Source organism: Passer domesticus, chromosome 6, assembly GCF_036417665.1.
Source record: "Passer domesticus isolate bPasDom1 chromosome 6, bPasDom1.hap1, whole genome shotgun sequence".
Taxonomy (NCBI): domain Eukaryota; kingdom Metazoa; phylum Chordata; class Aves; order Passeriformes; family Passeridae; genus Passer; species Passer domesticus.
Window position 1 is genome coordinate 45,392,344 of NC_087479.1, and position 25,566 is coordinate 45,417,909.

Genomic DNA, 25,566 nt, shown 5'->3' on the forward strand with positions numbered 1-25,566 from the left:
GGGCAGTTGTACTTGGCCTGGAGTAATAGTTGGAAATCATTATTTCAAGTAGAAAAATTGTATACTTGCCAAATCCTCAAAACATTGTTAATGCTGAGGTATCATCATGATCCTCTGCTCTGTTTTGCTAATGTCAAAGACAAAGCAAAAACATCCCAACTATCTCTTGCAGATACCCATAATCTACAGACCCTGAAAAAAGAATCCTCTAATTAAGACTGAAGAAAGAAAGAAGGGCTTTAACATTTCTTCAGCAGATTTCACTGCAGCTGGGTCCCAAATAATTTTCTAAGTATTTTGAAATAAAAAGCTGTTTAAAAAGAGCTATACATTTTAGGCACGACAAAAATTACCAAAGCATTGACTCAACAAATCTGGATATTGTCTAATGCTGCACAGAGCAGAAGGCTCTCGTTTAGTGCTTGATTTCTTTCATACTGCAGAAATAAATTTTATCCTATTTAATATAAGCATGAATGTCCTTATGAGCCACATAGAGGTCCAGATCTAGTGTACATCCTGCAGAAGATTTGGAAAGGAAGGCCCTTGAATGTGATCAAGTAATGTAACTATAGCTAGAACTGATGAGGCCAGAAGAGAAATTTTTATCCTTCGCAGAACTCAGAGCAGCCTGTAAACTAATTTAAATTAATGCTTTTGGAATTAGTAACTGTAATGGATCTCGTCACAGACTAATCGACTCCACACACCTGAACAGCACAACCTCCTGTACCTGACCTGGCTCTCCTTGCCCTATTCCTGCCCTTAGCCATAGATGTCTATTTTGGACCATCTATACCAGAATGGTGCTGCCTGGAACAGAAAATGCCAGATGATGAAAAATCACTATTTTGTTTTGGTAGCAGCTTTGCACTTGTTTTGTGTGTTCTGAACAGCCAAAAAAATCAGATGAGGAACTGAATAACTGACCACCTATGGTGTTCTCATGGGCCCACCTTAAAAAAAAAATCACCCTGATAGTTAACAGTAATAACAATAGCATTTTTGTGCAGCCCATATAGGTCCCTTTACAGTCCCTGTGGCAGTGACCAATATGCGCTCAGGGTTTGCACTATAAATTGGGTGCTGGATCCACCTTATAATGAATATTCTAGGGTCTATTCTACTGTAGTTATTTCTGAAGTCCAGAATGCAATGGGAGATTTTTTCTGCTGGATCTTGTACTTGGTGCACATTAATTCCTTCTGAATTCTCATCTGCTTTACTGAAATGGAATTTCCTGAATTTGCCTTGCTGGTATTGAACTAATGACATGAACATGTATGTGTTTCCATTGGAGAAGGCTGGTAACCACAGAGCAGATCTCAGCTGTAAGGATACTCAAATTCTTACTATGAACTACATCAAGTTGTGTTTGTTTTGTTGTTGTGTATTTTTTTTCCCCTGGAGCTGTATTTAATTATGTTTTAAATACACCAAATTTCCACTCAAAATGAAGCACAGCTTCTCTCAGTGGAACATAAAGAAATTCTTCCTTATGTTTTTGTTTTACCGCTAGGATTTCTGCAAAGCTTATTTGAAGTTGTTTGTCCCCCAAAGCTATTACATTGATGCCTTTGCCAAAGCTAAAATCATTGATCAGATGAGAGGAAAAATACATATTTGTACAGTGACGTATGTGCAGTGATATCATCTGCTTCATGGAGAAATGCCTTTTAGTTCATCCTGTACATCTGTATCCTTAGCAGCAGGTGCCACTGCCAGACAATTCTTCAAAGTTAATGTGATTGCTGGGAAATGCTAAAGCCTTTCTTTCTTATTGCTGTGGGAGGTGATGTCAAGAGCTGTGTTCTCTGTGGGAGGGAGAAGAGGCTATGCTGACAAACAAGCTGGAAAGGTGGACTTCTCAACTCTACTTTGTGCATGTTTAGTGTAGGAAAACAGGAGTGTCCTGTGATGGGGAGCGAATGTGGGACACCTTGTCTCAGCAGGAGATGGGAGCACAAGTTCAGCATGAAGGGGGCCATCTGGCAGGTGATGCAGAATACACTTCCAGGAAGGACATGGCTGAGAAGTGAACAGGGATTTTTTCCAGTTGAAATGCTGCCAACTTAGTCATGCCATGAGCAGAGGCTGGACATTTGCATTCTTCCCTTGGCAGGCGGCTTTAAAAGCAGTGCACACTGCTTCACAGATTGTGCTGGGCAGCTGTACCAGCCCACCCCACCAAGTTTTTGGCTTTGCTACCTGTAGCTGCTGGTGCCTACTAACTGGTAAGCAGCAAGATGTGCTGGGATTTGGCCTGTGTGAACTTCTGCCCCACTCTGACAAACCTAGTCTGGAGACCAGTGGGAATTGTGAGTCTGTGTGTGTGTGGCTGGGTAGGAAGGAGCCTGAAGCTGTAGTAAGCAAACTCCAGGAGCACATGTGCTAGTGCTAAAATGACAGATGACTAAGAAAGGATGCTCTATGACACAAGAATATGGAAACATAAGCACAAAGCTAATCTACAGGAAAAGAAAATGGCACAGCACAGACAAGAATAGAGTTAATGACAACAGATTGCTAGGAATAGATATGATGAGCAGGCATGGAAATGAGGAATGACCAAGCATGTACGAATGTAGGCATGCAATACACAGCCAGTCCCTTTGATGAGAATTGTACAGTGCTCAAAACCAGGGGACATCCTAATGCTAAGGAGGACACAAGTTTAGGAGCTGGGAGGCTGTGTCCTTCCCTCTCTCCATGTAGCCACACACCCTAAGAAGCATCTGTGTGATGTAAAGGACAGCTGAGGTGCCTTTTCATTACATCCACTCTTTTATGCACAGAAAACAACAGCAGTGAAACATCTGAGAAGCATGAGCTAACACAGGTGGTGGCAGAATAGCAATGCTTGGTGGCTCAGAGGATGCCAAGCAGAGAACAGCTCAAACTGAACAGTGGGACAAAAGTGACCATGGTGAGATCTCAAAAGCATTCATGAGACAAGAAGCTCAGGTGTGTTTACGGTGATTCAAGTAAGACTCCAGGACTTGCAGTATATTGGGATTAATAAACCACACAATTAATAGATAGGGCTTCACGGAAAATATGTGAGCAGTATGACCTTGTAGTTCTGCCACACTCACTGTGCAAGGCCACAGCTGAGTTAGGAAACAAATTAGTCTCAGGGCATCAGATTTAAATCCTATAACCCATTTTAGTTGCTGTTCATAACTAAACTTTTTCTAAATTCTATGGTAATGCCAGTGCAATGTTCTTTCCTGTGTCCTTTGTATAACCTTTCCCGGTCCTATTTGAAATTGGGAAGTGTGTGTAATAGCTGTGGAAATTGTTAGGTTTATTGATTTTTCTTTTCATACCCTAAAGTGAAAGGGCTATCAAGACAATAAGTTGGATTTATGAAACAAAGATTTGAATTCTAATTTGTTCAATATTTTAGAAAAGTTTTATTCTCGTTTTTGTGGCCAAGTCCTGGCTGTGTTTGAATCCCCTGTAGAATAAACCTTGACTTCCTCATTGCTTTGTGATTTTAAGTACATTGGAGGTGCTTAATAGTATTTGTTATTTTGTCAGGTATAAATTTTGTTTTCTGAAATGCCTATAGCTGGCATTTTGGCCCCAGGAGTCCAAATTCAAACTTTTCAGACTTTTAGTGAGAGAACACCATTCCTTTTTTTTTTTTTTTTTTTTTGAGAAAGACGAAGAAGTGACAAATCACCATTAATCACCATTTGCTGAAAGTGGAACATTATTTATGAAGGCTGCTTAGGGTTCAAACACTGGTCTTGTGTTGAGTAGCATTTGTTTGTGCATGTATATACCATTTCTCCCCCAAGTTCTATTAATGACTGGATTGAACTTAAAAAAGATCAATGTCTTAATTCCTTTTCACAAGTATCAAATGTTAGGGGTGTCTCATTAAAGCAAGTAACAGCATTCTTAATGGTAAATTCATCCACAAGGTAGGACAGGTTTTATCCATCCACTGATAGAATCTGACCTTTAAAAAAGTTAATCTTTTCAAGTGTTATGTATGCCACAAATTATTGATGAGATTCTCATTGAGTTTCAGTTTTTTTTCCTACGTTACATTGCATGTGAATACTGACAGAGTTTGGAGAGCTTTCTTTTCCTTCTAAATGGAATCTTATGGCCAAATAATGTAGCATAAACAACTTGGAATGCAGGAAGCAGAGTAAGGGTAGGAGATGTAAATTCAGTTCCCTGGCATGATTTAAATAAACAACTGAAGCAGCAGAAGCCCCATAATCTAGTTCACACGAGCATATGTTTGGCAGGATTCAGCGTGGTGGGTTTGCAGTCTCTGCTTATCACAGAACCAGGACTGTATGCATCACTGCCACATGCTTCTCTTCTCCTTCATCCCAGAAAAACTAATCTTGTCAGAAAAGAAAGTGGGAGGAGGAAATGTATCATTCCAACACAGGCTAGATACAATTCTTTTGCTGCCCGTTATCAGAGGCTGGGAGATGCCTTACATCTTATAGACAGTTTATTGCAGATTGGAATTTCAGTGTCTGGTCTGACTTTTAGTGTAGAATTTTTTTTTATGTGCATGAATTATAAAGCTATTTTCTTCAACAGACTCAGAGACTGAAAAGTTGGATACTGCAGCGTCTCTTGTTTGTGAGGTGAGGCCTGTATAAGTGGCTTACTAACTGTCCTACTGTAATTTCTATTTTATCATAAGTAAAGGACAAGACAGACATGTTGGCACCAGAGTCTTCCTGTAAAATTTACTTTAAGATGCCTAAAAGTACTATTAGCTTTTGAAGCATTTCTCTTTTCCTGCAGGGGGAGAAAATCTCCTTTTTATTAAAGTTCCAACCCTGGTGGTAATATGATGAATATTAATATAAATAGATTGTCAGGTGTCATATAAAATAGTCTGTCCTGTTAACCTCCTTGGACTGAATGTTCAGTCCTTACTATCTGAGCAGTAAAAAACCAGGAATTCCCATGAAGTGTCACAGTAGATTTTGATACAGAAGTTTTCCACATAGGATAATCTGCAGAGAGTCTGAGGTGTGAGCAACTCTGAGAATGCTGAGGTGCTCTAAATACAGGATGGACAAGCAGAATGAGTTTTAATTTATGAAGGAAACTTCATAATTTGCAGTTAGAGGCTGAGTCGCACAGAAATTGTGGGTAGAAAAATCAGCATAACAAAATAGAGTGGGAGGCCTTCTGGAAGGGGAAAGTAGTATTTATATTAAAAAAATCTTCGAATAAGCTGATTTTACCTGCTAATGCTAATTTTGTTATGGATTTTGTTCATCTGCATACTTGTACAGACATACCCATGTCCCCAAAGCTCTAGGAGAGGGGATTTGGCAAGGATCAGTTGTATGTGATGCAGAGGACTAAGGATGCCAGATGTTAAGTTTCTGGGGTTCTTCCTGATGTAACAAGCATGGTTTTGGAGAGATCTTTTATGCCCTTTGGGATTCAGCAGCAGTTGCAGAGCTGTGTTTTCCTGCAGATCCTTGCTTGCATCATCTTCCATAAATCCTAGGCCAGGTTATTGCCCATTACTTGTTTTCCTCATGGGCTAAGGCAGATAGAAACAGTGGATGTAACACTGCCACAGCCTTGGTGTGGTCTCATTAGCAATAGAGGCCCTTTTTTAACACTGTCCTTCTGCTTCTTCTGGTGCTTGCACCTGTGTATTTCAGTTCAGACTGCATTTATGCCAGTATTCATATTTCTGTAACAAATCTTTCCAGGTGGAATTATTAAGGGCATCCATTGTTGTTGAAACTCTTTTTGCTTAAAGTTAGTGCCGGGGTCGGCTGTTACTTGTCTCTGCCCCAGCACGGGAAAAAGTGGTTCTGGGTAGGCCGCGCTCTCGAAGAAGGAGTCTGGACTCTTGCTTTTGGTCTTCAGTCGAGTTTATTATTTCTTATCTACAAAGATTTTCTGTCTGTCCAGCCGAGGTCTGTTCAGCAGGACAGCCAGAGGCACTCTCTCCCGCCCACGAGGCGGTTGTCTCTTTTATAATGAAAATTACGTATTCGATATTTACCTTTACTTCCCAATACTTTCTGCCCTTGTTGGCAAGTGTACTCTTTCTATGAACCAATCCACACATGCCAACATCATCCTGAACATGGATGCCAAGGAGAAGAAAGAAGAAGGACAGGGCACGCCCAAATTCCTCCATCTTGGGACTCCTGATCCATGTACAGAATTCTAGACCCCCCTGTACAATACATAAAACCCCCCTGTACAGTGCATTCTAACTTAAGTTCTAACAAGTGAATAACATCCCCTCTCTATTTAGACATGAAATTTTCTCATCTCCTCACCTTCAGGTGTCATTTCTTTAAAAGGATCAAAGTCAAGCCACCAGGTACTTTTGGCAACATTCCAGGGCCTCCGAGCCCCCCAAGGGTTGTCTCGGTAGCTCTGGACATCCGGAGTGATGTACTGAGTTCCCACAAGTTAGCAGTAAAGTTTTTGTGGATGTCAAAGAGACAGTAATTTCTGTCAGTGCTCAGTTCTTCGGAAAATAAAGGCCTTAGAAATGCAGTTGTATAATACCACCTCTCCCTAAGTGGGGTGGCCATCCCCAGTGTCAAGTTTGGACTAGATAAACTATTGTTATGACTCTTTTGTAGTTCTAAAAATGCATCTTGCATGAGCTCAGAGAAGCTGTTGGGCTTTTGCCTGAAACTAAAAATATGTTCTTGTGTGACAGTTTCCATGTGGGACCCACTTTAAAGTTTTTGTCATGTGAGAACAACTTTCTTTCTTCAGGCTTAGGAGAAGGATTTGGACTTTCAGAAAAGTGAAATTTTCTTTGTGGTTACTGTACTGTCAGGGCTCAGCACCAAACTGCTTATTCATCCACGTTGCTGTGCATGGTTGCTGCCTCTCACAGGTTTTGTATCCCTTGGCTAACCCCTGGAGGTGACCTCTGTTATCTGAGGATCCAGGGAACAGCTGGTGGAGAGAGTACTTCTCAGGACAGCTATGCCAAGGAGAGCTACTCAAGGAGAAGTCTGTTTTTTCAAGAAATAATCCAGTGATTCTCTCATGCATGTGGAGAAGAGGCACTGGCCTTAGGGTTCTGGGTGATTTTCTATACCACTCCTCTCTTCCTGCAATTTAGTGTCTCTTGTGATGAATTAGCATTATGAATAGAAAGTTTATCTGCACAGTATAGTTAGCAGTCTTCTGGGGAGGGTACCTGGTGTTTATATTGCATTACTACTCCAGCTTTGGCACAGCATATGTGAGTTTCATGCACCAGTGGCTTTTGTCACAAGAGTGCCTGGTTGTGGAAGCTGTCAAATGGGTCTACCTGCAGTGATTTGAATGCTTGATTAAAACTTGTTTTGATTCCCCCATCTGAACTATCAGCAAAGAGTCCAAAACATTCCAGTGGAATGAGACAAATGGAAATGGGAAGGGAGAAGTGGGGAATGAGGGTAGGGATAGAAAGCAACTGCTAAAACGTTCTGTAACCTCTTACAAGTACAATTTAAAATTTAATATTATTTCCAAACAAAAAACTCTCAACTTAAACTACATGCTATGGATGGGTATGAAGACTACTGCCTTTTAATAGTTGGCAGTTGGTTTTGCATGCAAACCGAGGGTTGATGAGGTCTCTGTAGCAAAACTGCCATGGACAGAATTAAAGGAATATTAAGGGAGATACCAATTTTGAGCTGGGGTGCTGTGCTAGACTACCTGATTTGGAGGAACAGGAATATTACTCCTTTTTTCCCCACAAGCTGAAGAAAATGCCAAAGGTTGTGGAAAAACAAAGGGGAAAGAAGCCAGAAATGTTAGGAGTGTTAGGGGAAAACTTTCTGCTCTTTTGCACAATATCCTTCAATATATAACCCAACCTAGAGAGAAATTGATTTGGTACTCAGGTGTCAGCTGTCTAGGAAACAGCAAGTTTCCTAAGTAGTGAAGAATAATTTGGGCCTTAGCCTGTGGCAGTATGGGTGTGAGGACTCTGGCAAGTTGTAGTGTGTTATTCTACTATCAGAGCCCACAGACAGGCATCAGTGGGCTCTTGTGTGAAATTTCAAGCGCTGTTTGTTATGTACTCACAAATGTCTGGCTTTTTCACCCTCCTGCACTCTCTCCACATGTTTTCCTCAGTGCAGCACCAAAGAAAAACACCATTAGGCTATCACCCAGCAGTATTTGAGTAAACCACTTTGGGGTGGTGAACAGCAGTGAAATCTTATGACATGGCTAGTAGTGAGCTTGGAGCATAATGGCCAAGCCATTGTGCTGTCAGCTCTTGAGGAGTCCTGGGAGCAATCCTGGTCATTGTACTTCATCAGGTCTCCTATGGAATCTGACCCAACTTGGTCTGCCCTCTTTGCATCAACGGGAAGATCACAGCCAGCAGTACCAAGGAGCTCTGGTTGCCTTGGGAGATTAATGCTGCCTTGTTTACAGCCCGGGATGGCTGCTTGGAGCAGCAGGGTAGGGAGAGCATGTCATCAGGCCAACCACTGCCTTGTTGCCAGCACTCAGGAGTGCGTGACTGAGAGCTGATGGCAGGGACAAGCCAAAAAGCTATTTTCTTAACTCCTGCTGTGCCCCTCCTGCATCCTGCTCCGTGTCCATCAAGTGGTGAAGGCAGCAGATGGGCTGCCCCAAGGTGACACACGCTTACCTGCCGGGAAGAGAGAGCAGCTCCTGTAGCATGTCCCCAGTGTCAGTGCTGCTGCTGGCAGGCAGGCAGCCCTGTTGCTTGGCAGCAGGCCTCGGAGAGAAGATTACTTTGTCCTTGTTCTTAGTCAAGTTTGCCAGGTTCCCTTCTGATTGCCAGGCTGGTAATGCATGGGGGAGATAACCCTGGTTCAGTGAGCAGCAATTCAGTCTGTCATCAAACAGAAAATACTTGGGCAGAATCAACAGAGCCATGTGCTAAGCTAATTTGGTATCAGCCTTGTGGGTGTGGTTCTTTGGTACAAGTATTTTTGTGTTTGTCTTTCTGCAGAGAGGACTGAAATCTCCCATCACAATCTCCCTCTGTCCCTCATGGATCCGTTCACAAATTGCACAGTCCCTCTTTGTTCTCTTTACCTGCAAACTAAGCTCCTGCCTCTTGTCTCTCTTTAGCAGCAGCAGGTTTGTTCCCTTTTCCCCAGCACTTCCATCACCAGTCCTGCAGACCAGGAGATCTTATTTCTGCTCTCACTCTCTCTGGCTTACTGAATTTCCTGAACACTTCAGGTAGTCCTGCCAGTCTGGTCCTGTCCCTCCCAACCCCTTATCTTCCCCAGCAGAAGGAAACATGTATTTTTGGTTTTTTGGCCATCTTAAGAGAGCTTCCAAAGTTTTCTCCAGAGTTTCAATTTAATAAACAAGTTAGCTAGTTTGATGTTACGAAGTAGTCGCTCTGCCCTCATCCTCTTCTGTAGGTATAAAGCAGCAGATGAAGGGATAAGACTGGATGTGGAGGAATGTGAAGGGTTCTGATGGCTGCATGGGGCGTGATGGACAGCAGCAGGGTTCAACAAGGAGAGGGGTTTATGGCACTACAGCTGCTGCCTGCATCTTCCTGACACTCAGACCTGGGTGGAAATCTCTCCGTGCACTCTAAAGTCTGTTGCTGAACTTTGGGAGGGCATGATGTTCAGAGACACTTTATTGATGTGCACGTACCAGGCATATAGAGGGCATGAAATTGCTAATTGATAAAGCAGATCTTGCCTCTGTACTTCATGCTTTGGCCACCTAATAGTGGGGAGGTTTTTTTTGTTGCTGTTGTGTTTTTCTATACCAGTTTGTGGCTTAGCTATGATTTCCTTGTCTCTGTGGGAGACAGAGAACCCTCAGATGCACAAGGGCCAAGATTTTCGCTCAGAAATGTCACGCAGGAGACACTAACTCAAAAACAGAGCAAGGGTGATAGGCAGTCACAATTCTCCTTGTTAAAATCTGCTCTGGCGAATAATTTTCTAATTTGGCACAAAACCAAATGTGTAAAACCAGCCAGATTTTCTGTGTAAGGCACTGGGTCCATTTGGCATGTTTTAATATACAACAATAATGGTGACTGCTCAGAGCTGTGCTGGCTGGCCTATGCCATGTGCTATTCTGTTTTACTGCAGCAGGCACTGAGGTAGTTTTAATGCTGTCCATTTGGTCAGTGTCTGCCTAAAATATCCCAGCCCACTGGGGTTCTTAGCGTTGAAAAATCAGACATTTTCACCTTTGTGAAAGACAGTTTGCTTTCTCATTTAGTAGTTTGCTGCTGTCTGCTCTCCCATACAGCCACTGCTTACTTGTCTCTGTTCAGCTCATCCAGGGTGACACTGTCCAATTGTTTCGACAATGACCTTAATCTATTTGTGCAGTTCAAAGCAAAGTCTGTGTGGCCAGAGATGGAAATGCATGGGCTTAGGCAGCTTGTAATGAAATACAGTCTTCAGCTGCTTTGAAGCCACTGCAAATCAGTTGTTGGATTTGATGTGTCTTCGAGGATGTGAAATGAATTTAGTGGCTTCTAGCTGGTTGTAGTGAATCAGGTGTTCACCTCATGAAATGCTCCAATATAATCAGGCTTTGTGTATGGCAGCTTTAGCAGGTATGCCAGTGGCTATATCACACTGGTTGAAGCTTACTCTACTGACAGGGATTTTTATAAACCAAGTTCTAGGCAATTTAACAGACAGATCATTGAGTAGGAGTTTTCTTTCTGTGGTTTCCTCTACTTGCACTTGTTGTAGACACAGAGGAATGCAGGACTTTGAGTAAATGGCACTGCAGTGTCGAGTAAGGTGGCAGGATCAATAATTTCATGTTAGCTGGGATCTCCTGGCACTGCTGGAGTGAGAGAACTGCCTCAGTATATAGTTAAATCAAATTCAGGGCTATCAGTATATTGCCTTTCAAGAGCAATAGATTCAAAGCAGCTGCCCAGAGGAGCAAGATAGAAAGTTGCCTAAGAGAAACCAAACTGTTTCTGAAGAATTTGTCCTTGCCAAGAAATGGGAGCATGTTGTCTGGCTGCAGCACCTTCCCAGTAAAATTTGCTCCTCCTGGGAACACTGGCTTGGGGGAAATAGCTGCAAACCCTCTCCTGATGCCACACAGAGAAATGTGTGTTTTGAGGAAAATGCTGGAGCAAAGCACACTGCCTATGTTTTATGGATTTTTAGATCAATAGTGGCTCTAACATGTAGCCAGATGCATTATACTTTGGAACATGCTTTTGTGCAGATCCTAGGACTTTCTTTGGCTTTTTAATGGAAGTTGCTGTGCATCTATTAGCATCAGAAAGCTCTTGTCATAAGCAGCACGTGCACAGTTTTTCACCCTTGCCTGGCAGATGTGCTTCTTTACTTAGTGGCAGAAGTCAGAAATAGCACCATGTTAATTTCCTTTTGTCTTTTTGGGCATGAATTCTGTGTGACTGTAAACTAATATGTAACTCTGCATCTATTTCCAGAAGTCATATGTTTCCCTTGATTTATGTTCCTTAATCAGTGAGGATGTAGTAGATGCATAGGCTGTGAACAAGATCTTTATTGCAATCACTTCAAGTTCAGCTTTCAGTGTAGTTATGAGTTTACAGGTATGTTAAAATGCCTCCTGCTTGTTACAGTGATAGTCTTTGCTTAGGCTGTTTTCTGCTATTCTCTGCTTGTGAAAGCATTTCCTTCTAGCAATTCCTGCTAGTCACAAGAAACACGGCTGTGTAAATTTCTCTCCTTCTCCTTCCGTTGCTGGGAGTCCAGGCCAAATGAAGAGGGATATTCAAGTTCTGTCTACAGATTAATGTGAATTGAACATTATGTGGTGGAAGTGGTTCCTGTCTTACAGAAACCCCACTAAAAATAAGGAGTTGTTTATCTACTATGGAGCTTTTCAGTAGCCGTGTGGAGGGCAGAGCCCAGTCATATGGGAGATATCAGTATGCATTGGATGAAATATAAATGCAACTTTAGCAAGCTGGGAAGGTAAGCTGGTGTTGAACTGTCTTCAGTCTGGGTCCTTTGTGGATCGAGACTAATAACAAAAATATGAACAATAAAATGTGTGTTGATCTAATGAATAAGCAATGCTGCTGGGATACAGGGACTCATTCCATTCGTATCCTTCTCACTGCTCTGCTGAGTAATCTTTCCTTATTTGTGCTTCAGTGCCTTTATCTGTCAGATGGCAATAACAAAAATAAACTCTGTTTTAAAGCTTGTTGGGCTATACCAATGAGGGGCAGAGAGGATCTGGACACATACTTTTGGGGTTTTTTTCTTCACCACAGGCCAGGAGTGAGGGATAGGAAGACATAGTTTCTACTGGAAAGAAGAGCATCAAGGACTTTAAATGCCTTCTAAAGCATTTTAGAGCTGCCCTGTCTGTGACACTTTTTTGTGGACTTGAGGTCAAAAAGTATGCCACTTCGTATTGTGCTGCTGTGATATTTCTCCAGAAGATTTCAGTGCTTTGTAAGCATCTGTCATTGTGATTTTGGGAACCTGGTCATTTGCATCTGATGGCCATTCCTTGTGTTTTGAATCATATTATTCTCATCAAGTGGAAGAGGTGAATATGTGACAAAATGTTCTTTCTTCCGTTTCTTATGGGCACTGTCTCTTGTCCTTTACAGATGCTTTGGGAGTGAAAATGACTGAAAAACCCTATGATGCTTGTACTTTCTTTTCCTCTTTGACTCTCTTTGGTCTATAGTAGTATGACTTCTCTGCTATTTTTAAGTTATAATTTTGCAGAGCTATCAGTGCACAGTACTTCTTGAACTTCATCAGTTTTGTGCTTTATATACCTGTCAGGTCAACTAAAGTATATTCATTTGTAATCTGACCAATACCCTTTGGGCCTTATCCTGCATTCAGTGTGTTTGGCTTTCCTACCATATATCTAATTTTTTAGCTTAACCATGTAAATAGCCTGTGCCTGTGTGGCTGTACTTAAACTCTCTATGTCCCTTCTGTGACAAGCCACTTATAATTTGTAACCAAGTTTCCAATACTTTTTATTAAAAGTCTCTATATGCCTTTTCCCTGCTGGTTAGGTGGCTTGCTCTCAGTAAAAATATATTCCTCATTTAGTGTTTGGAATGCAGTCTGGGACACAGTAGGCTCATCTTCCATCTCTCAGGCAGCCTGTTGTCTTTTCAGACTCTTCTTCCAAAACGCTGTGATTCTTGTGGTGTTTTAACTCCTCAGTGTGCACCTTGTTTGAGAACAATGTTGTTCTCTTAGCATGCAGCTTGAGTTCTCTTACTGTGTTGTACAGCCCCAACTTCCCTGTAGATCATGGAATTGGAGAAAAAGTAATGTTGGAAAAGACACGTAAAGATCATCTGGTCTCATCCCTTGTGCTAAGCAGGGCCAGATTTGAGGTTATATTGAGTTCATCACTCAGAGCCTTTCTAATCTTAAATTTTGTCTTCATCTCCAGAGGTGGAGATTCCCCATCTCTCAGGGACCCCATTCCAATGTTGAACCACCTGTCAGTTATTGCTCCTTTCCCCCTCTCCCTGATACCTAGTGAGAAATTATTACAAGTTACAGCAATTGCCTCTCCCCATTACTGTGCAGCTTTGGAGAGACTCTTTATATAGCTGAAGCCAGAAATACCATCCCTTAACCCTCTGTTAAGACTGCTCAAGCCCAATTCTCAACCTTTCATTTATCACATGCTTCAGTATCTTAATCATCCTGGTGCCCCTCTGTTAGTCTCACTCCAAGAGCCCTAAAGTGATCCCACAATCTGCAGGCATGGCCTCGGAAGTGCTGAGTGGAGCAATGTTAATCTCCTCCATTGATCTTCCGCCTTCCTTTCTTTTAATACAGCCCAGTACACAGCTGATCTGCACTCTTGAAGGCAACTGCTGAGTTATTTTTAATGTGGCAGCCACCAGGACCCCAGGTCTTTCTCCACAAAACCATGGAAAAGAATTTACTGTGGTAAATTATACAGAATTAAATAAGATAGTATTATATGTTCATTGTCTTAAACTGTATTTTGTATCCTTTTTTTCCAAGGGATTAATGTTAATTTTCTGTGTATTTTTTTTCCAGTACTTTTTTACACCTTCGTTTTTAACCCAAGGCTTAGTAAATACTTTTAATATCCAGCACAGTTGTTATTCTCTTATGAAATATTTTAGAGCCATTATTTTTCAGGCAATAGTAATCATTCTACAAAGTACAGTATCAGGACATACCTAACAAATGCTTCTCAATATTTGTAGTCCAATGTGAGACAACTTAGCAGAGCCTATTCAGATTATGAAAAAATGTATTGGAGACACAGCATTGTGTATTAGTGTCAGGTTTATTGGAGCATTTTTCCCCCATTTTGTTATTGCTGCAGAAAAAATTGGAACTAAACGAGTCAGCTACATTTTGATATAACTTGTGCTTCATTTCTGTGTTTATTTCCTTAATTCTAATGTGCTATTTCTGTGCAAGTCCCTTGAAATCTGTTAACAAGAAGGAAAGAACACAGCTGGAGTTTTGGGGCTCCCATTGTAAATTTACAGACTTTGGGGAATAAGATACTCTTTCTAGCAAATTGAGTCTGTTTGATTTGAAATTCCATGAAGAGCATCAGCAAGAGAATACCATGGAGCTGCTTTAGAAGCCTCTCCCTGTGTTGCTTGTAGAGATGTAAAGCTTGGAAAGCTCCAGGTATCCCCGTGCTGGGAGGAAGGCGGCAATGCAGCATCTTTGAGTGGAAAATGCTGTTTTCCAGGCTTTCTTAGAGGATGTTTATTCTGCTTTACCACTGGTGTATTTCCTGGAGTCTATTTTGTAAGTGTCAAAATGAAGGTAAGCCGCTATTTGTATTTGAAGTGACAGCCCTTCCTTTCCTACCATCCCTTGCATCCTGGCATTTCCCATGTCAAAACTCAAATATCTTTCTAGTATTGTGCTAATGATCATGGGCTCCACTTGACCGGAATGTGAAGATCAAGTTGATTTCCCCCTGGAAGCAAGGCACCCTACCAGTTACTAGATCAAACGGAATTCTTTTCCTACCCCATCCAAAAAGCAATTAAGTGTAAATATGGCAAAGGATGACAAAATTACAATCTGTCATGCGTACAGGTGCTAAGCTAGTGCAAAGTCAAAAAGGCAGCCCTGCTGCTGTCTCTATTGCCAGGCCCATGTTGTCAGCAGCTATTTCTGTGAGCTCCACCATGGAAATACACAATCACCTCCTTCAGGAAGTCAGTGATCCCTCCAGGATATGTATTCCCAATCTGTATTGTTAGCTGTTGGTCTATTCTATGGCTTTGTTGTTAAGGTGGAAGTGAAACATAACTTTGAAACATCATCAGACACAGTTTGTTGACAATCTGTCACTTAAAGGTAATAGTAAAGGAATAGCATTTCACAGCAGAATATCAAGGAACTGTAACCTGGCTTTTTTCTGTACCAGTTCCTAATAACTTTTCCAAATTCTTAGTGGATGACTAAGGGAGGTATTGGAAACAAGGTGGTCATTCTATCACGCTTGGAAATACACCGATTTAGGGGAAAATGGGTAAACTAACTCAAAACCCACCTGTCACTGTTGATGCTGCTACAGCTGTAGCCCTGTACTGTGCCCATACTGGGGTGGGTGTGGGAAGGGGCTGGGGGATGCCTGGGAGCTCCCTGCGGCAGTGGCGCTGGGATTTGTGAGCAGCACATCCAGGGCTCAGGACTTGGCTGGCTGGACAGCTGGGTTCTGCAGCCTGTTGATGATACCTTCAAAGGAAAACCCTTCAGAAGGAGCTCTGTAGTTTAGGAACGGGGTGGAATTGTTGGTAATGCTGACAGGTGCCAGCAGAGGGCATTTGGAAACTTGGCTTTTCTGCTCATTTATCTTCCGACAGGTTGGGGCTCCCGTGCAATTTCTGTGTGAGGCTGGTCGTACCTTCTCTGCTGGTACTGACCTGTGGTAAAGGCAAAACTTCGGGGTTTACTGTTTGTTTTGGTTTGTGTTTAGTTAACATACAGAATATCAGCAATAAAATATGTATTTCAGAATAATTTAAGTCAGAAGAAAGTATTGAACCAGGAAGCTCCCACTTTTATCAGAAGGAGGAAGCATTTGGGTGTGAGATAGATGAAAGGAAGTGAAGAAGCAGCATATTATCTATTTCCCCCCATTTGTTATTTATAAATTAACAATCTAAACTGGAACCTCATTGCTTGATATGAATTATCACATTTAGATAGTAATTATAGCTCTTCTGCCCTAAATCACCATCATAAGGTAATTATTTTAGACCAATACAGAAAATTACGTGTGCAGCGGACATAATAAAGAAGACCAAATAGTGACTCTTTGTGTTCATGACCAAAAATCCAGTGGCATTTCTATTGATTAGGGCTTTGGTTACTTGTAGTGGGTGGGGTACGTGACATGGTGCAGTACACAAAAGGTCTCTCACTAGCAACAGATATTGGAAAGAGCTGTTGTTAAAGCCCAGATCAGTGAGTAAATGTACAAAGACATTTAAGCATAAGATCATTTAATAAAAATTCTTTTTTGTTCTCACACTTTGATCAGGTAATTCCTATCCATCAGCTTTGATTCAGGCTCTGGCAGCATCTTTCTTGAAGAGACTTTTAGGGGACTTCTTAAAAAGACTGTCTTATGTGGGATGTGCTGGTGAAACCAACTGAAGCTCATTTCTCACCTTAGCAATATGATAAAAGGCTCTAGGAGTGTGAGGCTATGAAGGCTTTCAGCTTTTTTACCTCTTTAGAAAAAATTAATAACAATTGGGGAGAATATATTTTAAGCTATGTAAAGATACATTAAGTGGACTTGTGTGTGTTTCTTTTATTTGCTAGTATGCAAGCAAAATATTACTGACATGAGTTTTAATATAAGGGATGGCTTTAGTCCATATACTAAGCAACTACATTTGGAGTTAATTTCCTCTAAATATAATTTGTTTTCAGGTATGATTTATGCTGCAAATAGGATTTATGAAGCATGTCTTGAAAAAAGTGGTTTGAACAAGATCTTTCTGTGAGCAAAAGGATACTGTTTTATAATATAAGTGTCAGTAGCAAAGAGAGTAAAAGGAGCAGCTGGAGGGTACATTTATTGATATTTATTTCATATATACTTTACTTGCTATAACATCCACTGCCAAAATCCACCTGACATGTCCTTGTATTTTGCTGTATCCCTGTGGCAGAGCTGTCCTTTGGCCTTTGAAAAATGGCAGCTTGTTAGTGAATATTAGTTTGTACTGCAGTCTCTGCCTGCACTGCATTGTCCTTCCACGTGCACTTGTTATAAAATAATTCTTTGACTTTGTCTGAAAAAACATGCCAAGCCCCTAAACTTGTTTGTTAGCATTTGGGTGGTTGGCTTCAAAAGTGTTTTTTTTGCATCTTTTCAATATACATATCTATCAGCTATAAAGAGTGAGCCCTTCCTTTGTGGAGATTTGTCATTGTGGCTGAACAACACTTGTTCCCTTCTTGCAAACGTACTTGAACATGTTGAGAGAGGGGCTGTCGAGAGAGGAAAGGCAGAGCAGGGCTTGGGGTAGACTCTGCAGTTTGCTCTGACCTTGGACAAGTGGCTCCAGTGCTGTGGTTTTGCATCAGCATGACAGGAATGCAGTAGCTGCTGCTCTGGAAAAGCTGTATGTTTTGGAAATATGAAGTTCTGTACTGCTTGCCCAAATCCAGTGAAATTCTTGGCTTTGACTGTGTGGCTAGCAGCTTCTTTTGGTATGTGATTTTTTTAAGCACAGCTAAAATACTCCCTATGTGATGACAGCATGTCTCACTCCTTTTCACTATCACCACCTGTCCATACTGTGTTTTCCCATTTCTGTGGTGTTTTCTCTCACTTCTACTGAGTGCTATCTGTTAGTGAACTACTTCAGGACAATGCCAAGATAATAGAAATGTGGGAGACCTCCATTTTCAGACCTGTCTTACAGGAATCAAGTCAACACATGGGTTGTAATACTTGTTCTGGTTGAAGTGAGTTTTCATCCAGATGGGGTAATGATGGAGCACAGAGTAAGTAACACTGGAGTGACTAACCGTATGTAATTGCTCTTCTAGTAAAAGCAGAAAACACTTTAGTGAAGACTAGTAGTTGTTATAGTGGTAATTAACAGTAAAGTTAGAAAAGCTCTTTCTTGGTACCCATTAACACCATTAAAAAGCATCTGAGCATACATTATTTGTTAAGGAGTTCATGTTCGTGTCCCTGTGCTCATAACCATATGTCAGGTGTGTGCTGGGTACCTCCTCTGTGTCATTATCCTCATGCTGTTCTTGCTACTGTTATACAGCATCCCACCTGTAGTAGTGGTGCACTGCTACCTAGAAACCTCAAGAAGCTGATGAGAGATAGGATAAAAAGCAAAGGGCTGGAGAGCAGAACTGAAGCACGGGGATTGAATGATGTACCCAGCACTGGAGGATTGTGGAAGAAATGGAATGGCTGAAATAGCTTCACTGTGAAAGCCTCTGTAATTTTTAGGGACAAAGTGTTAGTCCTTTTTGTTGTTTCATGTGGAAGTTAGACTGACCCCCAATTTTTCTTTGCTTGTTTTCTCAAAAGGTCAGATCTAATCCTCTTGTTCAGCACATCGGGAAGCACATCAAGGTTTTTGAACACCAGAGGATCAGTATAGAAGGGCAGCTGTCAGTAAAGTAGCTGTGGATGTCTGATATTTAGCTCTTTCACATCTATAGGGAGATGACTTTGTTATTCTCTAAATGAAAAAAATTCTCTAAAGTTTGCCTATGTGCCCTTCACTCTCATAGGTAGATCTCCTGCTGACTTCAGTGTGTGCTAGACTGGCCCACACAGGGAGAAGGAAAAGAACATTAGAATTTTGGAAGAAGCACTAGCTGAGCTGATAAATCCCAGTAGCTTTCTCATAGCCATGGCTGTGTTGGTCCTTACCCTAGGGTAAGGACCTCCTCCTCTTATCTGTTTCAGGGGAATTTTCATGCAGTATTGCACTGTGCCACTGTCCTGGGCAGTCTTCATTCAGACCATATGCCTTCCAAAACACTTTGAAAAACATAAAACAGAGCTTTGATGAACAGCCTGGTATGGAATAAACTGTAATATTCGGCAGCAATGGAAAGCTGTAACAAAACATATACTTGGCAGCAGTGTTGTGCTACCCTTTTGCCTGGAAGGAAAATTAGATCTGAAAGACAGATTCTCAGATGAAGCTGGCTCTGGTACGTGGGTTGTCAGGTAGCAAATAACAGTGGGAAGTGACTTCTGGCTCTTCCTGGCTGCTTGCCTTGAGAAGGGAAGGGGAAGGCTGTGCTCCCAGATGGAGGAGCGAGAGGGAGTCCAACACTGTGACATGTGAGGGTCCCCCATAGATGCTGAGGCCAGGCTGACAGCTGCTTCTCCAGCGAGGGTGGTGACAGCTTGGGGGAAGGACATCTCACCTGTGCCCCAGCAATATCACCTCTGTGAGCTGAGCCTTGGCACGCAGAGCTCAAGTGAAATGGTTAAACAGAGCCCCTGCTCAAAGAAAGGGAGAATTCTAAGCAAATCCCAGGGCATGGTTCAGAAATGCTGCTGCAGATATTTCTTACTGCATTAACAGGAGAGAAAAAGGCAGCATATCCATGGGAGAGAAATACTTCAGCAGTGGTGCTTACCTGAGTGGAAGCCTCTGCAATTTAAGACGGTTGGCTGGGTTCTCAATTGGTGTAAACATTCAGTGCTTTTGATTTACTTGTAGTTAAGTTGTTTTGCAGTGTCTGAGAATCTTGCTTACACATCTGAATCATGACTGAAGAGCTTGAGCCACTGCGGGATTCGTATCGAAATTCAAAGGTTAATTAGCATATGGTGTTAAAAGCAGATGTAGTTTAAGTGAACAGTGCTTCAATGCTCTTATCTAGAGAGATGTTTGATCTTGATTCTAAAGAAGAAAAATGAGCTGGCAAGTTGCTGCTCAGCTCTGACAAAGTCCAACCCCAAAATAAGTTTTAAAATAAATATAAAATCCTTTAAATTAACCATTCCTCAGGGGCATCAGTGAAGTTCTTAAGAATCTAGCTTTTTGTGAGAGTGTATACACTGACACATACCTGTTAAAATTTATTCATTATAAGTGTATGTCCAGAACTAACATGAAACCTTTGAAAGGTCCAGGGAGTAAGCCAGTCGGGGAAAAGAAGCTGCCAACCAGTGCATCATAGAATAATAGCAAATTGTGAAGCAAATATTTGAAATAATGTTTTTCTGTGACTAAAATACGTTTGTACTATACTTGTGAGAGGCAGATTTTCACATGCATAGAAGGAAAACAGGCACCCAGCTTCCACCGAAACCCATCTTCCCTATTTATTCAGTACATTCCCCAATTATTTTTTCATTAAAACTGAGTCATCTCATAGATAATGTGTAAATGGTAGCATAAGACTTTTAGTCACCACAGCATGTACAGTAATTGGCTGCACTGAAACTCTGCCTTGTAAATACAAGACTGTAGTTGATTTGTTGTGTAATGAATTGTTTTTTGCCTGCAATGCCAAAAGCTGTTGCCATGAACACTACAAAGTGATGATTTGCTTGCTGTCAAATCACTCTGGGTATTTACTATTCTGAAATCCTTGCCTCTCTGTCCCTCTCCTTTGCACACAAAGTGAGAAATCTGAGAAGTGGGAGCACTGTTTTCTTACCCCAAAGAGGGGAGAGCTGTGTGAGTGAAACTGATTTCCACAAGCAGCCATCAGAAGAATACAAATGGGGTGCGGCAGCTAAAGCCCTTTGCCAAAGCTCTTCAGTGAGGGAGGAGCAGCAACCTTTGGGGTTCTTTGGAGTGGAAACATGGGGGATTTTAGAGGCAGTCCACTTTCGGATCTAGCTGGTGTCAGAAGTGCTGGGCCTGCTGACCTCTGTGCAGGGACTGACCTGCCTGTACCTCTGATGTGGTTTGACGGAGAATACCTCTTCCAGCTCCAGTGAGAGCAGGCGGTGGTTCTGGTCTCTTCCTGCTTCATGGGGGTCACCTGGAGTCTGGAGCAGACCCAAATCCTCCTGTGGTCCTGCCCTCTTGGAGGGGAGTGATGTCCTGATGATGGACTTGAGATAGAGGTGCAGTTAAATAAGTCCTTTCCCCCCAGGGTCTTCTCTTTCCTTTTTAGTCACAGTTGTGAAGCCTATATGGTTTTCTTGTTGATCCTGTGGTTTCATGACAGCTCAGAATGTTATGACAATAGCAATGCCTGTTCCAGAGTTTTCCCCTTGTAAGATCCTTATTTAAAATCCTATCCATCAAGCAATCTACTTAGCTAATTGTCAGAGCTTGTCATGCTTTGTAATTAAGTTTTGGACAGCATTCAGATGCATCTTCAGGAGTGTGTAAGGGTGTGTGTAGAACTGCATCTCTTCTTCCCTGTTACCACAAAAAAATGAGTCACACTTCTGGCTGGCTCAGACAGAGCTGCAGACATCATCACAGTAGGTTGGGAGGAGGATTTAAGATTAGGAGCTTCTGTAACCTGATCCCACAGAAAAGCCCTAGCCAACCTTGCTGCTGGTGTAGGGATTTGTTCACAAGGCTGGGGATGACCAAGGGGATTCTTTTAATCTCATCAGCCTGCTGTTAGGGGCTTGCTTATTATAGCTTAATAACTGTCCTGGAAGCACAGGCAGCCCTCAAATTAAGATCTCTGTGTTGGGTAGGAGGATAAGGCTTCAGCATCATGGATTTGAGAGAGCCTTGCTGTTCGCTGCTTCTGATGCACACACACAGTTCAGGTAATCAGACTCCTTCTCAAATGTTCATGCACTACACAGACCAGCCTGTCTCTGCCTCTGACTGACTGAGGTGGGAACAAACCCCAGAGCTTCATTGATCTTGCAAAAAAAAGAAAAAAAAAAAGTGTGTGCATACACAGGTATATATATTTTTTCTGGGAAAAATGCCAACATGCTGCTTCAAATTTTGAGGCATTGCCATCCTAGGTACACTCTATTGAATTTCAGAGTTGTTTTGTTTTTAAAGCCATGTTATAGAAATTAATGTCAACATGAAAAGTGTTTTTGTTTTTTGTTTAGATTGTAATAACAAAAAATAATCTTTGAGGTCCTTTGAATGCTCAAACATTATTGCAGCATCTGTGCCGTCCTGATTCATCCTAACATTTTCAATAGCAGCCTAGTAGAAGTAGAATAAAGCATGGCCCTCACTGGAACCTCTCGTCTGTCAGAACTCAGCATGGCCAAAAAAATAAACTTAAATCATGGAAAGCTGTTGAAGCTAATTCCTTTGTGCTACTGTCAGACTGGGAGGAAACAGTCCTATAATATACACAAAAAAAAAAATCTTCATCTGCTTTTATGGTACTTCAAGAAGCATAGACAAGCAGTGATCCAGGACTGAAATGTTTCTGTTAGAGGGATACAGGCTCCATTGACAGAGTCCTTGTGTGGATGACTAAAATGAGATTAAAGCATGCCAGAAGCAGGTTCCTTGCCCAGCCATTTCTGTTTGTTGTGTACATCTCTTACTAAACAGTGGTTCTGTGCCCATAACTGTGTGCCTTTCTCTGTAGCCCCTTTCAGGACTGGGGAGACCGAGGTGAGATGGCTGCTGGGTTACATAGTCTGCCCATCATTTCTGGGAACCAGAGCTGCTGGTCTTGGAATTTCATTGTCTTTGTCTGTAGGAAGCGACCTCCTTTCACTTGATTGCTCTCCAGCAACCTCGGATTGATCGCATCTCATATATACCCAGGGGTTCTTGCAGTTGTCTCTTCTGCTTTTGATTTAAGAGAGCACTTGTAAGTGCAGTTCATCTTTCTAGGTGCTAAGTAAAAAGGGGAGACAGAAGCAGGCTGTGCCCTGAAAAGTGAAAAATCTGAATAGGAAAGGTAGAGGAAAAAAATGCTTTTCTTGTTGCTAAAAGCTTGGAGCCATGGAGAGATTTACAGCTATGCTGTGCAGTTACATGTGGAGCCTGACAGAAGGCTGGCTGACTTTCTACAGTAGCTGCCATTGATCCAAGGCTCCAGGTCTGTCTAGCAGCAGCAGCCTGTTGTTGCTCCCAACAGGCAATGCTCTACCCCTTCCTCGCTGCTTAGCGGCTTTCAGTGGCTCCAGCCCCACGTAGATCACTTTCCAGCCAGATTTCCCTGCCATTTGTGCTTCTCTGGTATTTCTGAGGAGCTTGGGACATCATGGCCTCACATACTATTTTAGGTGTCAGTTGATAAGAACTGAAACAGATTGTAAGCTTTGATGCAAAATAGCATCAGAGCATTGATAGGTGGGGCCAGATGATCTTGACATAATCCCTTTGACAGGGTGGGTCAATCCCACCTGGTGCTTGGCAGGAGCAGAGGAGAGCCTGCAGCTTGGTATTTCCCTGCTGGGGAGGAGAGCAGCCATAAGGGAACATTGCTAGGCTGTGCTCAAACCAGTTATCTTATTGAGAACCCCTGGGAGTTCAGGAAGAAAAGAGGATGCTTTTGAAGTCAAGTCTGTCTGTTTATGAGCTTCACTAAGCAGAGCAGCAGAGACCAGACTGTCCTGAGGGCCAGAGAAAGGGGAACCTCTTGTGTAGTTCCTCTGATCTCTAGATGTGTTATGTGGATTTTGTGATCTGTAGTTCAGGATTAAAAACACCAAAGACCATTTAAGTATGGATTTCATTCTGCTGATTGTGTCATCGTCCACAGATGTGGAGCCAGCCAGAGTGTATCAGACCCTTCATCAACTAATTAACTTGAGTTGTCAAGCTGCAATCAGTGAACTGCTCTCATACTAAAGTAATAATGATAAATTCCTCTCATCTGAAGCTGTCAGCTTCCAGCTGCAAGAGGCTTGAGTTTGCAGGGTGTGTAACTTACTCTATGAAGGAAAATCAGATTTGCTCCACTGTCTTGCCAAAGCCAGCTTTGGCTTGGTTCCCTTTCTGGCAGAGTTTGCTGTTGGAGCAGCCCCTAAGGCCAGGCCAGGATTGTGCTGGGCTCATAGCATGACCGAAGCTGCCATCAGATTGCCACATGCAGCACTGAGAGTCATTTTAAAGGGACCTTTTCTAGTTTCAATTGTTTATTGAGAAGCTGATTTGGTTTCTTTTTGGGTTGTATTTTAAAAAAAAACTTGTTAGGGTTGTGTTTCTCTTGAAATTCTTCCCTTTGTTGTTTTGTTCATCGAGAGAGGTGCTACACATTTCACTGTGGGACGGGGTCCAAGACCTGTCTGACGGAAAAGGTGTCCAAGATGCCCTTGGGACTGCTTGTCTGCCCCACAGAGCTGGCAGGCCAGCAGGGAGCCCTTGCAGGCTCTGGTGGGGATGTCAGCCCTTCGTTCCTCACAGTTTTTGAAGCTTTAGTGCCCTGTCACATCTGTCCTGTCACACTTGTCACACCTGTTCTATCTTAAGCAGACCAATAAAGAAATCCCATTCCACAGTGGTAAAGGGAGGTTTGGACTCAATCCTCCTGTGCCTCTGTCTTGCATAAAAAAATTGAATGCCACCTTCTCTGAGTATGACCACTCATAGAACTGATTTTTTTTTTTTTTACTAGGCTGACCACATAGGAGCTCCAAAATGGAAGCAAGCAAAAATTACTTATTTGGTTTATCCAAATGGACTTGGACCAAGGAATTTGTGTAGCCTTCTAAGTAACAATAACTAGCTTTTATTGTAATGAATCTCTTTGCACAGTGTAAACATCACAAATAGAAATTAAAACTACAGTTTACCCTACAGCATGGGTTTGGGTGACACTTATAAAAAGCTGTAAAGCATATTAATTAAAGTTTTATAGGCTCATAATCATGTGTTATTTGAGATAAATATCATTAGCAATGCCATAGCTATGCAGAGGCTTAATATGCTTTAGATATCTGGAAATACATCGAAAATAAATATTTTTCTAAGGAGATCTTCTTTCCCCATCAAATAAGAAATCCTGTTTAAAGGCAGAAATGCAGAATACAGAAATAAAATGGCCTGGTTTTCCTTTGTGCATTCCCTGTCATTTCTGAAAACCATCATGGAACAGATATCCTTTTTTTGTGAAAAAGTTATTTTTCATGTGGCTTCTTGGTGATTTGATGCAGAATAATTTTTTAGTGTATAAATCTGCCTTCATAAACATCCTCATAAATATAACACAGCAAACAAACTGCTTGGAGGTCAGACTGCAGAAGAAGTTGACCTTGCATTTTTAGCAGTTTAGCGTATGCTAGAGCTAGGATTCAGCGGGATTAAATTTTGCAAAGGGCCTGTGACAAGTGTTCCTTACAGTGGGAATGTCTGAAAGCTTACTACAGACTAATATGTAACACTGAGCACAAATGCTGAGCTGCAATTTAGGCACAAATTTGGTGTTGATTTAATGCAGAATCTTAGCCAGTATGCAAAATAGGTGATGACTTTAAAGACTAAACAGATACTTCAGTAGTACCTTTGCAATGAGCATCTTAATTCAGGCACCAATTATCTTGCATTCTGTATCATTAAAACTCTGAGTTATATCCTTATTTCTGTCCAAACAAAGCCTCCATGATGAAAGTTAAATAGCATTAAGCACCTTAATAAATAGGGAACTAGAGTTTCTGTATTATGTTTTGGTAACTGAATTTAGGTGTGTTTTG

The 25,566-nt window shown here is 41.8% G+C and overlaps 1 protein-coding gene across 25 annotated transcripts in view; it reads left to right on the forward strand.

Moving 5' to 3' along the window:
- TSPAN4 (tetraspanin 4) overlaps positions 1 to 25,566 on the forward strand; it is a 414,093-nt gene that overhangs the window by 196,351 nt on the left and 192,176 nt on the right. For 2 of the 25 annotated variants that reach the window (XR_010364874.1, XR_010364884.1), the window contains one exon: positions 13,791 to 13,904. The exons of 18 other annotated variants lie outside the window; for them this stretch is intronic. The gene's annotated coding sequence lies outside the window, so the exon portion shown is untranslated. Of the gene's footprint in view, positions 1 to 12,238; positions 12,520 to 13,790; positions 13,965 to 14,411; positions 14,591 to 14,694; positions 14,772 to 15,823; positions 15,907 to 24,491; positions 25,055 to 25,566 lie in introns of those variants that run through there. 5 more of the 25 variants (XR_010364878.1, XR_010364875.1, XR_010364872.1 and 2 more) reach the window with 5 other exon arrangements.